The 15,143-nt window shown below is 35.9% G+C and overlaps 2 protein-coding genes across 6 annotated transcripts in view; both read left to right on the forward strand.

Moving 5' to 3' along the window:
* The first annotated feature begins 4,791 nt into the window (after positions 1–4,791).
* LOC150100430 (U6 snRNA-associated Sm-like protein LSm6) overlaps positions 4,792–15,143 on the forward strand; it is a 126,291-nt gene continuing 115,939 nt past the window's right edge. Inside the window, exon 1 of one of the 4 annotated variants that reach the window (XM_090402812.1) lies at positions 4,792–4,813. The gene's annotated coding sequence lies outside the window, so the exon portion shown is untranslated. Of the gene's footprint in view, positions 4,814–4,851; positions 5,033–15,143 lie in introns of those variants that run through there. The other 3 variants (XM_090402809.1, XM_090402810.1, XM_090402808.1) reach the window with 3 other exon arrangements.
* LOC150100431 (uncharacterized) overlaps positions 4,902–15,143 on the forward strand; it is a 46,193-nt gene continuing 35,951 nt past the window's right edge. The window contains exon 1 of one of the 2 annotated variants that reach the window (XM_090402806.1): positions 4,902–5,029. The gene's annotated coding sequence lies outside the window, so the exon portion shown is untranslated. Of the gene's footprint in view, positions 5,030–13,450; positions 13,531–15,143 lie in introns of those variants that run through there. The other variant, XM_090402807.1, reaches the window with a different exon arrangement.

Below are 15,143 nucleotides of genomic sequence, written 5' to 3' on the forward strand. Positions count from 1 at the left end.
TTGTCGGGTTTGTTTATTTTTATTTATCTTAATAAACATGCGGTGGCAATACCGGAATCTTTCTTTTTTAAACTTAGCCTCATTAATTTCTCCTGAATCCACAATATTTTTAGTTGTTTTTTAACATCAGTAGTTACAAACACTTCACTTTTTCTGGACTCTAAATTGTTTACAAGATTTAATGTTCACGGCTTCTTCTGTAGCTGAAATAATATCTTTTTCAATAAAGGAAACTTATGTTTGGAACGTACACACTTGATCTCTTGCAAATGACAACCACAGTTTCAAATAGGGATCTTCAAACAATTTCGCAACATAACAGGGCATTTTTCTTGAGAAAATAAGAACGAAGCCCAACAAACATGCTTAAAATTCTGTCAATTGATGGGCCCAAGGACAAAAAGCTTGTATTTCCATGCTCTAACAATTTAACGTAATTGTTTCCTGCAAAGTCACAAAAATGTTTCAATTCTTCAACTCTGACTTGTGTATAGACGGAAGTATTTGTATACTTTCACTGCAAAACATTTAATCTCAGTTAGTAAACACTCGCAGCAGAATAACTATACAACAGAACAGACGCCTCGTCTGAGACGCGCAAGTGTTGCCAACATGTATTTTTTTTCTCTGAATAAATCGCTGCAGATTCGATATTTAGTGTCGAACAGTGCGACCCCATGGTTATACAAATTACTGATATCCATGATATTAATATACGATTATAGGTTATAAATAAGAATTTATGATTCATCAATATTAAAGTATACTTTTAGCTTTTATTAATAACGGGACAAACTTGACATTTTTATTAAAACGATGCGACGTATAGTCAGCCTACCTATATAACTTTTGGAGACTGACTGGGAAGATCAATCCCCTTCGGTAGCCAAACAGAGATAGCTGGTCTAGGACTATCACTTTTTATATACAGCACCTCGTGAAGCGAAGCCACCGGGAAGTGCCCGCCATCTCGAGGTCCCTAATGCTAACACTGTAATTATTGTATGGAATAATGTGGTTCTACGGTCGCTTTTTATAAGTTTAAGAGATGAAAAACTGGAATATCCAGGATAACAAAAAAAAAAAAAAAAAAAACCTGCTTGCCTGTGCCAGAGATCTACTAACTCGAGAATCGGACGAAAAAAAGGCATATAAAAAGTTCCCCTAGTCGGCGACTAGAATTTATCTTATGATGCTCTTTCCACGTTCTGCCTAATTATGTTGACGTTCATGCTACTTCTACTGAACTATCCAAGCGAATTAAAAAAAAAAAAATGCAACACACACTATTTCAGAAATTGATTGAAGTCAGGATTTCGAATTCCGATATGGTGATAACTGTCCACTGTACTCTTCCTCCAAAGCGCCATTAGTTATGTATTCAGCAATTAATAATAGATAAATGCTGAGCCTGCCATCCACCAATTTTCAAAAATTTAGGCTAAAGGAGCCCGATATTACTTGCTTGCGAAATGAACAAGGTATTACAGGATTTATTCTTTTTTTATTTATAATGTGTGTATAAACAAAGAACACTGACTATTCACTACAAATGATCAGAATAGAGAGGCAACGAAAGTCGGTTTTTTCTCTTAAATATGATGGTAAGAATTATTATTATTATTATTATTATTATTATTATTATTATTATTATTATTATTATTATTATTATTACCTAAGACCTCATGGAGTCAAAGACTGATCTGGGAGGTCCTTTTATCACACACATACACAGCTCATCATACCGTGCTTTGAACACACTCAAACTTCCTGCAGACACCACACTCTGAGGGAAGGCATTCCAATCATTTACAATTATTTTCAATCGTAGGTGAGTTAGCCGATCTCATACGGAGGTAGCAGGGTTTTTCTCCCGGAAACTCGGGTTTCTCATCCCGCATACAGACAAATCGGCCCTTCAGAACACACGCAATTTACAGACATAGAATACTAATTGTGGTGATAATGGAAATGGGAGGTAGATGGCGTTGATGGAGACGATTCGTAGTAGAGGTTCGGTGTGTGGTTGAGATAGTTATAGGTGTTCTCCCGCGATGAGTCTTCGTACTCCTTGGAGGTGTCAAGAACAATAATAATAATAATAATAATAATAATAACTCTGCACGAAAAAACCTGCCTCTCACTCCTTTACTCACACCTTCTTTATACAGTTTCCAGGGATGACCGCTAGTTCTTCCTCGATCTCCCACTGTTTTCTGTAGTGGGAGATCGAGGAGGAATCTCCTGCATTGATCTTAAAACAACCCTAACCAACGCTATAGGTCTCTATTATATCTCCCCTCCTCCTCCTGTCAGCCGGATTCTGCAAATTGCATCTCCTCAATCTTTCCTCATACTCAACATTCCAGAGATCGGAAACTACCTTAGTCAGTCGCCTTTGGACCCTTTCCAACATCTCTTCATCCTTCTGAAAACCTAGTGACCAAATCTGGGCACAATAATCCATGTGTGGCCTAATCAAAGCTTTATACAACGGAACAAGAACCTCCCTAATTCTACATGTCAGTGTCCTCCGCATTATTGCCAGAAGCCTTTGTGTTGTCTTCTCAATTTTGGCGATATGTCTCCTAAATTTCAGATCCTTATCCACTCTCACCCCCTGATCTCTTATTTCTTCGACCTCCAACAATGTATCCTCACCAAGCATAAATTCTGCATCCCATCTTTGTTTTCCAAATTTTAAAACCTACCTTACGTTTTGCAACATTGAACTCACATCCTTATTTCCGTGACCAATCACTCAATTTATTCAAGTCTTCCTGCAAGGTTACAACATTCTCACTACTCTTCATGGTTTGTCCCATCTTTGCATCAACTGCAAACTGAATATCTCCAACCAAATCTTCACCCATATCATTAACATACAAGTTAAACAGTAATGGCCCTAAAACAGATCCCTAAAGCACTCCGCTAGTGACTTTCCTCGAAATTGCTCCCCCCCATACACAACTTGTTGATACCTATCAGACAGCCAATCTCCAATCCAATGCACCAATCTAATATCCAACCCCACCTGCTCCAGTTTGACTATGAATTTATCATGAGTTACTTTATCAAAAGCCTTTGCGAAATCTAATATATCACTGTGTATCCTTCTCCTCTGTCCAAGGAAGCAGTCAATTTATTGCAATAAGTAGATTACTAAAACGTGACTTCGCTTTAGCAAATCCATGCTGTCCATCAAAGATGATACCATTGTTGTCAACCCAACTCTGGACCCTAGTTCTCACAAGCTTCTCCAACAACTTAACCACAACACCTTACACACAGATAGGCCTATAGTTTAATGCTTGCGTTCGATCACCTCCTTTATGAATTGGCACAATTTTGCCCTCCTTCCACTCCTTAGGAACTTGACCGAGCGCAAGACTCGTATTAAAAAAATATGTCAAGACAGGTGTCAACTCTCTGGCACATTCCTTCAGAATACGCGATGATATATTATCAAGTCCCACAGCCTTATTTACATCTAGTTTACTCAACTCCCCAAACACCTCTTGCTCAAATACAGTCAGTCTCTCCTCCCCATCATCAACTGCGCTCAATCTCTCTATGAAGATGTCACATTCACAAGATTGAAAGAGCTGTATGAACTGTTCCTTAAGTATCTCCACCACACATTCTGCAACAGCTGTCTTTATATCATTTTCTCCAATCAATGTCATCCTTCCATAATCATTCTTTCTTTTGCTGGCTACATATCGAAAGAACTCCCTAGGATTCTTTTTGGCTTCATTAGCCAACTGCTGTTCATACCTCTCTTCAGCTACCCTCACCAGCCAAGTCACCCTCCTTGCCTTGTCTTTGTAGACCTCATGGAATTAGTTATTTCCACTTCGCTTACAATGCCCTCTTTCTCTGTATCGCATGCTTAATCTCTTTATTCATCCATCTCACACCTACTTTATTTAACCTTCTCACCCTTAGAATATATTTAGACATTGCATCTACTAGAGAATTTTTGAAAATCCCCCAAGCTGCAATGATCTCTTTTCCAGCTAACTCCTCATTCCATGTTACACCCACAAGCTGTCTTCTGAGCTCTTCATAATCACCCCCCCCTTGTAGTTCCACATATACCCTTTTCTCACAGAGGTTCTCACACTGCTAGCAACCTCCCAGGTAATCACCTCATGGTCACTCTCACCAATTGGTGGATGATTTGACACCTCATTTATAATTACATTCTCTGATGAGATGACCAAATCCAAGACCCTCAATCCTCGCGTGCTGTCTGTTACATACTGTCTGAGGTAGTTATCCCTCAAAAATTCAAGAAACTGATTTTCTTTACTTCCAGTTGATCTCGTCATTCCAGTCTATATTGCTATAATTAAAATCACCCATAATGATTACCCTTTTCTTCTTTGCTTGGCTAATTTGATTATACATTTTATTATCACCACCACCCACATTTTATTATTATTATTTTTTTTTTTTTACCACCCACATTTCCTGGTCCATAACAACATCCAACCAAGATTGATTCCATTAACCGCTATCTCACACCATACTGCCTCAAAACCACTGGCACTATTTCCGTCTTGCATCTCTACTTTGTATGGACATAGCTCTTTCTCTATCATTAATAGCACTCCCCCCCTCCCTTTTTACCCTTTCTATCCTCACGAAACACATCATACCCTTCCATCTCTATTCCTGACAGGAATAGAGATAGAAAAGATTGATAATAATAATAATATAATAATTCATCATTTTGTGAATTTCACCAAAGTCACAAACTAGATGGCGTAGTAACACTGTTCGAAGTGTGTGTAATTTGAAAGGACAGGTTAGTGGTTCACGTACTAACGTATAATACATATTTACTGAGTTTGTTATGATACAGTGTATCTGTGATTTACGTAAACATTAAGCCCGTCGTGATTATTTTGAGGATAGAAGTTTTGCTATAAATATCGGAATAGTTCTTTGTAAACTTGCTCGTGAAAAAAAAAAACATCAAATATTACCGCCAACTTCAGAAGGAAAGTTGCTTTCCGTGTAGGTATGGAAAAAAAAATCAACCAGAAAAAACTAATTGCCTTTTTCTTTAAAAGTAATTTCGCATGTTTTATAGAGCTATTCCGGACGATGAGCAGTAAATAGTTCGTTTTTTTTTTTCTTCCCTAGTTCGTATTGATTACAAAAGAAGTCCTTTTCAATCAAATGATTATTGAGTTATAACTTAACCTATCAAAATTAGCCAGCTCGAAACATAACAGTCGCTCGTTTAGCCATTTTTTAATGATTAAGCACTGAGTCGAATTTATAAACTAGTAGAGATTTATATTTGTGCATATAAATGAAATTCTTAATTTATATGCACATATCTGCCATGAAGTATTTATTGAAATACTTAATGGCAAATGAAATACTTTCATCTGTCATGGCAGATAAAATACTTTAAATTTCTTTTTTAAAATTTATGGTATTTAAATACTTTAAATACCATAAATTTCAATCTTCACACAAAGGTAATTAATTTCATACATTCTTTTATAAATGTAATTGCAGACAGCTTACAAATGAATTCAAATTCCAAAGATTTTTACAGATGTGTATTTCAAATGTTTTGTCATTTATTTATAGCATAATTTATAATCTTTGGAAATAAAGAGGAAGAAATACTCCTCAGTTTAATTTTTTTTTTAAGAATCAAAATAAACAAATGTTGTGTCCCATTATTTTTACTACTACTTAACGCCTTCAGGGAGTCCAAGGACTCATTGAGGATTGGTACCTACTTGACAACTCTCCGTCTCCACCAACCGCAACTTCCTTCATCATCTACACAAACGCCATCTACCGCTGACCACCACTAGCATTTTCACAGACAATCACAAATATACATGCCTACGGCGGGATTTGAACCTGCAACCTTTTGGCTGGAGAGCAGATCTGCTAACCACTCGGCCAACCAGGCCTGCAAGTATGTAATTAATTGCATTGATCATATTAGGCTGGAAATATGCTCATAAACTTTTTCATGACTCTTACAAAAACAGGCATGTTTTGCGACCCTTCCCACCAGCACAGATTTTATATTTGAATTGTCAGTATGCTACCATATCATTAATATGATTCGTAGACTACTCTAAATTTTATGAAATAAGTCATTTTATGAAAAGATAAGCAAGAATACTTTCCATAGCATAGTTCTCCATGGTATTCTCTTCTATACAGAAACAGTTGGACGCTTTTGAAATGTGGTGCTGGCATCACATGAACAAAATAAAATGGACAGAAAAAAAATCAAACCAACAAGTCCTGAGAGAGATAAATGAAACAAGAACTCTAATAAAATCGACCAAAATTAGAAGGGATAGGTAGTTTAGACATATACTTTGACATGATGGACTTGTGAAAGAATAACTGAAGGCAAAATAGAGGGGGAAAGAAGAAAAGGCAGACCAAGGAAAAGCTTTCTTGACCAAGTCAAAGACAGCACGGGTTTGAGGAATTACGAGGAGGTTAAGACGAAAGCCAATGACAGAGCGGAATGGAGGAAATTGCTGCTGAGCTACCAGTCCCAAGACTGATGCAATTGATGATGATACAGAAACAGTACTGCTGTTTAAAGCAAATATTGAAACAAATCAATGCAGTTGATAAAACTTAAATCAGATATTTCAATCTGGAACTAACAGATCATCTTCAGTGCAATGACACTTGAAAAGTCAGAACAATGAAAACAATAGACTTTAAATAATGTGAGCTGCATACTAGTGTAGTATAGTAGATAGCAACATGTATATAATTAATATAATACAATACTGTATATAATTAATGCAGCATTTTTAAAAACATCTCACTGTACTTGAACACATGCTCAGATTTGAAGCAGTGAAGTAGATGAGTTTTAGACCACAAGATTCTGTAGTCAGTGTTATTCACATCTGTGCTAAACTAGACTTCTCAGACTTATAGATGATATAAGATTGGTGTTCCTATAGTCTTGACGCTTGATAAATGTTCAAAAACTTATTTCTGCAACCCACTGATATTGTGGGTTTGGGCATTCACTCCTTATTGATGAATGTTTCTCTCACAAAACTCTTCAGTTATTATCACAAGCCTTCCATTGAGGCTTCTTTGTTTGCAAAAATAAACTATGAGTGACCAATTTCCACGGTGAGACTTAGAAGTGGGTATTGTATGGATGAGGATTTTTGTCATTTGGCTTAACCTTGAAGATACTCCACCCACTTTCCTAACTAAAGTCAACAGCTTATACCCTGTACAACTTCACCATCTCATAAAAATAAGAAAGTAGCCTTCTCTGACATCATGCTCTCCTTAAGTTGTATTGACTACCTCTGTTTATTGCAAATACAAGGCGTGTTCCAAAAAAAGACCGAATTTTTGCTTTTAAAGACGATTGCACATTTTAGAACATTTTAAGCACTGTCTCCTTCGAAGTAGACCCTTCTACTGGCAATACACCATTCCCAATGTTTCTTCCATTGTTGGAATGCACTTTCTGTGATGGCATGCAGTTCTCTTATCACATTTTTCTGAATCTCCTCTATGGTTCAGAAATGATGTCCTTTCAAAGTGGTTTTAAGTTTGGGAAACAAAAAAAAGTCTGTTGGGGCTAAGTCCAGAGAATACGGTGGTTGGGGACATCAGTCAACAAATGTGGCACAAATTTTGCACTGACATGATGCATCCGAAGTTTTTCAGTCAAAATTTGATGGCAGGATCCTATGCTGCTGCTCATTTTGTCAGCAACTTCTTGGACAGTTAAACAATGATTTCCATGAATCACAGCATGAACTCTGTCAACATGATCGTCATCTGTTTTTAGATGTGGAAGGCTGTCCAGGCCTGGGATCTTCACTGACTGATGTTCTGCCCTTTTTTAAAATCATAGCACTGTATTCGGTTCATACAGTCTTTCCCATATGCTTGGTTGAGCAACTGAAATGTCTCTAAAATTTTTACAAAGTTTGCAGCAAAATTTCACACGCACATTCTTCAAGCTCTTTCATTATCACTTTGTCACTAATCCGATGAACGGCTTCTGCATGTTCTCACTTCAGCAGATGTAACTTGACGAATGCTCATAGGTGTGCTCACTTGCTGCAGTGCACTCACTGTGCTGCTTGGCGCGCTATTTAAAGTTTGGTGTTTTTTTTGAACACGCCCTGTATACCTTCACTGGCTGTTATATATAGTAAGATTCCACACATCTTCCATCCGAAAAACATGGCCATTATCAAAACCTTTATGAATTGGAGCTCATGGTATCAGCTCCAACCCTCATGACCTCAGACTAGAACTGGATAACATCCAATGTGTAATGATAATGTATTCACTGATAATACAGAGGTTGTTATGAGAAATGGAAGGGAAGTTTCATATCAATGTAGTAATGAATAGTTTACAATTTGCTGATAATATAGTAATTGTTAAAGAAGATGAAGAACTAGAAAGAACAGTGCTGAAGTTAAATGATGAAAAAAGATATGGGTTGGTAATGAACATCAAAAAAATTGAAATGATGTTCACAGAAAAGAGAATGAACTAGAAGATGAAAGTCAATGGATATGAGCTAGAAGAGGTTTGGCGGCTCATGTGCCCAGGGAACAACATAATGCGTGATTTGGACTGTAAATAAAATCTCAGAAACAAAATTGAAACTAAACTTGCAGGCACTGGACAAGATATGAAAAAGAAAATCAGTACGCCTTATCACAGAGCTAGGACTGCTGGAAAAAATGCATATTCACAAGTGCTCTTTATGGTTCTGAGACATAATTACGGGTCAAAGACTGTGAGATGAATATTGGCATTTGAAAGAATGTGTTATAGAAAGATTACGAATTTGATGGATGCAAGTAATGAATTAAGAACTGTATAAAAAAAGTAAACTGCAAAGTGAATCAAATGCAAATAATTCAAAGAAAATTGAAGCTTTTTTTTTTTTTTTTAGACATGTCTGCAGGATGAATAACAGTTGAAAGAGTTGTTTTCAAAGTTATTGCAAAGGATAGAAAAATCAGATTTCTATAGTAAACTCGGAAAGTAAAAGAATCAGTTCTGGAAAAGAAGAAAGCATATTGAAAGTTATTGGCAAGTAAAGTTACCACGTGCTCTGACAGAATACAGAGAAAAATGTAAGAAAGCAAAGTAGTGTGTTTGTGACTAAACATAAGTCACAGAAAGACTTTGGTAAGAATACCAAAAATAAATATCAGGAAGGTAGCAATATTCTAGAGGTGAATTTAGTAAGAATATAGAAAATAAGCATCAAGAAAATAGCAAAATGTTCTGAAGGCTAATAAAGAAGAATAAAAATGGAAAAGGAGTTCTGTAAAAGCCATTAGAAATGGTAAAGGTGGCAAGAATGTAGGTGTTTGGGTTAATTACTTTGAAAGATTGCAAGTGATGGCACAATGGTGGAAAACTTTCAAAAGGAATGTAGGAAAGAAATACAATACCTATCATACATCTTAAACTTACTCACTGTTGGTACACTCACAACCACCGTGCAATCTATTCCACTCATTCACTATTCTCCAAGTAAAGAACCTAGTCTGTACATCCCTACTAACCACTCTAAGACAACTTCCAAGTATGACGGGAGGAATCTTTATATGGACTTTTTCAATCGAAGGTGAGTTAGCCAATCTCATACGGAGGTAGCAGGGTTTTTTCTCTCGGAAACTTGGGTTTTTCATCCCGCATACAGACAAATCGGCCTTTCAGAACACACGCAATTTACAGACAAAAAATACTAGTTGTGGTGGTGGTGGGGGGTAGATGGTGCTGATGTAGATGATTGATAGTAGAGGTTCAGTGTAGTGGTGGAGATGGAGAGTTGTACAATAGGTGTCCTTCCGCAATGGGTCTTCAGACTTCTTGGAGGTGTCATGAATAATAATAATAATGACTCCTTGTTTTCTTCCTACTCCCCATTTATGGAAAAACTTCTTTTGTCAACTTATAGAATCCCGTTAATAACTTATAAGTTTCTATCACATTCCCTATCTTCTGCCTATCAGCTAAACTCTGCAATCCACACACCTACAATCTGTCCTCATAGGAACATTCCACAGACCTATCATGAGCTTAGTCACTTGTGTCTGAATCCTCTCCACCACTTCCCAGTTCCCTAGAAAAGCAAGTGACCAAATTTATGCACAGTAGTCGAAATGTGAATGAATTATCCTTATAAAGAGGGATAATAACGTTCCTATCTTTACTTGTCAATGTTCTTTGACATCCAAATAATCCTCTGAGCTATTTTGCCAATTCTTGCAACCTCTGAATTTCAAATCTCTATCCACCATTACACTCAGATCAATATGATATGAAGTATGTAACACAGGGGTGGGGAACACCTTGCCTGTGGGCGAAATTTCACTCGCGGAAGTTTTTAAATTAGCAATTTTCACCCTTGATACTAAAAAGGTTCCCCACCACTGATGTAACACTTTCCTCCCAAAGTGCATTTTACCACTTTAGATTGACAGCCATTGTTCTTTGCCCACACTGCCAATTTATTTAAGTTATCCTACAGGATATTTATATCACCTTTATCAACTACTGCCTTTCCAGTTTTGCATCATTGGCAAGTAACTGAATGTCCCCCCCCCCCTTGATTCCATTCCACCATACACCACCCTCTGATGTCTGTCTATCAGCCATGTGGAGTTGTAAGTTTTACAGTGGCTACATTACGTAATTTAGATCTGGTCGGATGATTGAATTCCAGATGAATGGAGTAAAGTAGTATAGTCATAGTACCTATTTATAAAGCGGGAAAGAAGTAATATAAGAAAAGCTATGGAAGAGAAAGTTGAAGAAATAGATTCAGGTCAAATAGAGGTTGGCAGGATCAGATTTTTACTTAAATACAAATAGTGGAGAAATCATGGAAATATAACAAGGATCTATATTTAATTTTTGTAGATCTGTTAAAGGCATATGATGACAACATGCCATAAGAAAAGCTATTCAAAATGCTACAGTTCATCATCATCAAATTCCTGCCATGTACCCTCAAGGGGTGTACAGGATATGATAGTACTACATGAAAAATTTACATGATTACTAACTTCCTATCTACAATTTTCCTCCAAATCAGTCTGATACTTGTCAAGACTCCAACATTATCAGATCTTATATTTCTATCATCTAAGGCACTTTGTACCATATCAATCCATCTATATCTTGGTCTTCCTCTGAGTCATTTTCCTGCCAACCTGGCAGAGAACACTTGTTTTGCTAATCTTTCCTCTCCCATTCTGTTTAAGTTACCATACCACCTGAGATTAGCTTTGCTAGCACATTCCTGGATGCTGACAATGTCAAATTCTTTCCTAATATCCTCGTTCTTAATATGATATTGCCATTGATGCCATCTGTTCACACCTCTAATCTTTCTCAGGACTCTCATATCTGTGGTTTCTAGTCTTTGGTCAAGTGTTTTACTTCTGACCCAGCTCCCAGATCCATAAGTTAAAACTGGTTTGATATGGATATTGACTTCCTACCATACCAGCTTTGTTGATTCTGTTGTCTATTTCCATATTTAATTTACCATCTTCACTAAAAATTGTGCCTAAGTAGCTAAAATGTTTTACTTGTTCCACAGGTTCTCCATTCACAGTGCAGTTGACATTTTCAATGATTCTGCCTATTTTCATTGTCTTTGTCTTTTTATTGCTGACCTTCATACCATATCTATTACAACAGTTATTCAATTTAGTCAGGGAATCTTGCAGACTTGTAGCAGATTTATTTAGAAGTATAACATCGTCTGCATAAAGCAAAGAGCTGACATTAACATCTCCAATTTTGATATCATGTTTAATACCACTTTCCTTCATAATGTGATCCATATAGATAATGAATAACAGAAGGGATAATGTACATCCTTGTCTCACACCAGATTTAACATTAAACCATCTTCCTGTACCTCCTTCAATCCTAACTGCTGACTTACAGCTCAAATAAAGACTAAGTATTGCTTGATATAACTTTTTTATACCACCATACTTAAGCATTTCTGGTCGAATATCATCTACTCCTGTTGCCTTTCCACATTTCAAGCCTTTGATGGCTTTTTCTACTTCAAATATGGATATGTATTCTTGACTGTATGCCTGTCGAGTATTTTTTATCACTGCTTGTTTCATTTAGCAATTTTTCGAAGTAATTACTCTATACTTCAAGGATATCTTTTTCTCCTGTTTTCATGTCACCTTTATCATTTCTAATTTCTTTTACAGCACTCTTTCCTCCATTTCTTTCTGATCTTCTTCAACAACCTCCAGAATATTTTGCCATCTTCATGATATTTATTTTCTATGTTCTTGCCAAAGTTCTCCTATGACTTGTGTTTAGCTAGTTTTACACAGTGTTTAACTTTCTTACATTTGTCTCTGTATTCTCTAAGAGCACAAGCTGACTTATTTGCCAGGAATTTTTGATATGCTTTTTTCTTTTCCTTCACTGCCTCTTTTACTTCCTGTGTCCACCATGGAGTTATGATTTTTCTCTCCTTGCAGACAACCTCGCGACATGCCTCTCTGGCTGAATCAATCAGGGTTTTCTTCAAGGCTTGCCACTGAATCTCCAAGGTTTGGTTCTTGTTCTCAAACTCTTTCATTTTTTCTTCAATAATCTTTGTGTATTTTAGTCTACAGTTGACATCTGAGAGCTGCTCAACTTTTATTCACTTTAAAACTTTCTTACATGTTATTCTTTTCAATATGAAATTCAAAATACAACAAGGATCTGTATTTAATTTTTATAGATCTGTTAAAAACATATGATGACACGTGTCAAAAGAACAGCTATTCAAAATGCTACTGTTAAATTGTGTAAATGGGACATTATGTCATGCAATACTTGGTCTATATTTGAACTGTAAGTCAGTAATCATAATTGGACTGGAAGATGGTTTGATGTAAAACCAGGTGTAATAAAGGGTGCACATTATGCTCACTGATTCATCATCTGTATGAATCGCATTATCAAGGAAAATGTTATTCATTGTCTTCAAAGTTTGCGAAGTGCATCTTTAGGTTTAGTTCTTTTTTTTTCTTCTTTTTTAAAAATAATATTTGTATATTTTATTCTGTAGTTTACGTAGATTTTGAAGCTTCTTAAATTTGATTCTTTTTAACTTTTCTATTCACTTTTCTTTAGTGATATTCAATTGAAACCTACCCAAAACTAAATGATTATCAGTTCCTATTTTAGATTTCCTGTGAACTCTTTTTCTGAATCATCATGAAGATATCACTATCAACAATAACAGACTTCATTTATTATTATTACGTGGCACCTCCAGGAGTCCAAACGCTACAGCTCTGTCTCCATCACTCAATCCACTACAAGAAACTGCGACTACCATCATCATCTACACCAATGCCATCTACTACCCACCACCACTAGTATTTTCACAGACAATCAGACACAATTTCTTGTGTCTTCTTTCCAAGTGGATGTGTACACATCTTTATTTTGGAGCATGGTGTTAGTATTCAGCAGGTACTTACCATTATTATTAACTTTGCTTTTTTCTCCAAGCATCTATATGTGTAGTATTCGTTTCCTACTCTGTTATTTAGATCTCGAACAAGGACAGTCTTTTCTTTTTCCTTCATATCATTTGCCTTCTCTAATGAGTTGAAACATACCTATACTTCTTCTTTAGCAGAACCTTCTGTTGGACCGTAGGCACAAATATGTCTCATTCAACAATTCCCCATTTTGATATGCTTATCCATATCACTTCATTGTTGCTTGAATATAATATCTTGTTGTTTTTATTTAGAAAAATCTCACTGGTTTTTTGTTTTCTTTGTTTCCTTTTCTTGGAAAAAGTTAAACATTATTTCTTCAGGTAAAATAAGAGACTGATAATCCTTAAAATTTTTTAGCTTCACTTTTCCCTTATCAGTCATTTTTATATTCATTGGCATGATGTTGTACGGTACTTAGTTCTACATTAAAACTTCTACTTTTGTTTCAGTGCATATTGGCTATATGTATGTGTGTGATGGGGAATGGAAATTAGTATAATCCATTTAATAACGCATTTACTAAACACATTGACAGTATATCACAAACACAAAAAGAAATTATTAACTACGAGGTAAAAAATAAAATTGCAGAATCAATCTTATGGAAAAATAAATTTTATGGAATAAATATGATTCATAAATCAATAATTTATGAATTATGTATTTATTTTATTACTCATCCATATATCACTGCCAAACAACAGATCAACCAGACATGTGCAATAATAATTAAATTAATTCATCTTTGATATTTTGCAATTTACAGAAACCATAGCTTAGCATATATTTTTCAACCCCCCCCCCCATGAAGGTATATTTGCAAGCTAAGAGGATCAGCTTGCATGTTAGCTTGATTTATAACTTTTGAATATTTAGACATATCCTATTTGGACCTCCATTTGTACTCTTGACCTTTGCCACAAATTTTATGGGAGGGCCTGGAGGCAGCACAAGATAAGTGGCAATAATCAGTTACATGAGAAATACACACAGCAAGCAAGAAATATAACTTGCTTGGTAAGGGTAGCAAAAGTGCAGTATAAGCAGCATTTACCTAAGGGGGGGGGGGATCAAAAGAAATCCTAGGGAGGTTTTTCAATATGTGGCCATTAGAAGAAAGAATGATTATGGAAGTATAAATTAAAGATACCAAGAAATTATATACTTGGTTTAATCCTTTATCCAAGTGTAAGTAAACAAAGTTTGCTCCTGAAGTGTTTTCAGGACTGGGGCAACTCATATATAGAAGCTAATGACTTCGCATCATTTGCGTTGAAACCGGTCTGGGTAGTGTTGCTTTTCATAATGCATAGCATTATACATGTCTGCAAGGATATGTGCTTTGCATTTGGATTCTAAGGCAAGTGATGGAAGTCATTAGCTTCTATATACGAGCTACCCCAGTCCTGAAAATACTTCAAGTTTAAACTTTGTTTGCTTACACTTGAATAAAGGATTAAACCAAGTATATAATTTCTTGGTATCTTTAATTTATAGTATAACCAAGTGGAAAAATTTCCAACAATGATTATGGAAGGATGATACTGGTTGGAGAAATTGGTAGAAAGATAACCACTG

This window comes from Typopeltis vanoorti, chromosome 13, assembly GCF_054136105.1.
Source record: "Typopeltis vanoorti isolate ZY-2024b chromosome 13, IOZ_Tvanoo_1.0, whole genome shotgun sequence".
NCBI lineage: Eukaryota > Metazoa > Arthropoda > Arachnida > Uropygi > Thelyphonidae > Typopeltis > Typopeltis vanoorti.